We start from the raw sequence: 1,053 nt of genomic DNA, 5'->3' as shown, positions 1-1,053 counted from the left end.
CCACCACCCGGCTCATAATCAATCTCTCTCACAAAACAATTCCAAGTTGAAGTAGAAGGGATGCCTCCAGGCTACATACTGATCTCACCTTTGCTGCTCTAAAGGTTCAACTTGCTCCAAACCACATCTTCATCTGCTCAACATACAGAGGCATAAATGCTAGCTTAGGGGTTAAAGACATGTCCCAGTAGTTAAGAGAACTGGCTATTGTAGTATAGGGTCCAGGTTCCATTCCCAGCACCCACATGCTGGCTTACAGTCATCTGTAACTCCAGTTTCAGGGGATGTAATATCCTTTTCTGGCCTGCATGGATGTCACACACTCACACACATAAAACAGTCTTGTGAAAGCAGAGATTTCTCTAGAAAGGAGTCACTTATCTGGATGTTCTGAAAAACAGACATAGAGAATTGAGTAACAGCAAAATTGAGGCAATAGGTTTGAATTTATTCAAATTGAAAAGTTTTTTTTTCATATTTGTAAAGTTAATCATTGGCCTTGAAGCCAGTGGAAATTTCTTCTCTGCTTTTGGGTCTCCAACATCTTATGTGGTAACTAGCACTAAGGTACTATTTATGGAAAAGTGATGGGTAAATATCACTTTACATTGTAGAAGTATAGAAGACTGTGGAGGGGGTAACTGCAATTCATTTGACCTTGCCCTGGCCTAGAACATCAGTGAGTAACAGGGCCACTCAGAGTTAGTCAGGCCAAATCCATAGACCTCCAACTAATATTCTGAGTTTAAGACAGATAAGAAGGGTTTTTTTTTTTTTTACAAGAAATTCTGATCACTAAAGTGTAACCTATTGTATTTGACATGTTTAAAAAGTAAACTGAACACAATGTCAGGCAGATTCCCTTCCCAAATGTGTTCCCGCCTTTCCCCCATAGAGAGAAACATCTGTATTTCCTTGTGCTGCAGTCACTACAAATGAATGCCTCAGTTCATTTTAGTAGCTCATTTTGCCACATGTAAATTTAGTTAATGCATGTATGGCTGTGCACTGCATTCATAAGTAGTACTTTTGGAAACCAGAAAGTGGGTATCA

The sequence above is a fragment of the Mastomys coucha genome, chromosome X (assembly GCF_008632895.1).
Source record: "Mastomys coucha isolate ucsf_1 chromosome X, UCSF_Mcou_1, whole genome shotgun sequence".
Lineage (NCBI taxonomy): Eukaryota > Metazoa > Chordata > Mammalia > Rodentia > Muridae > Mastomys > Mastomys coucha.
Note: the sequence above shows the minus strand (reverse complement) of the source record.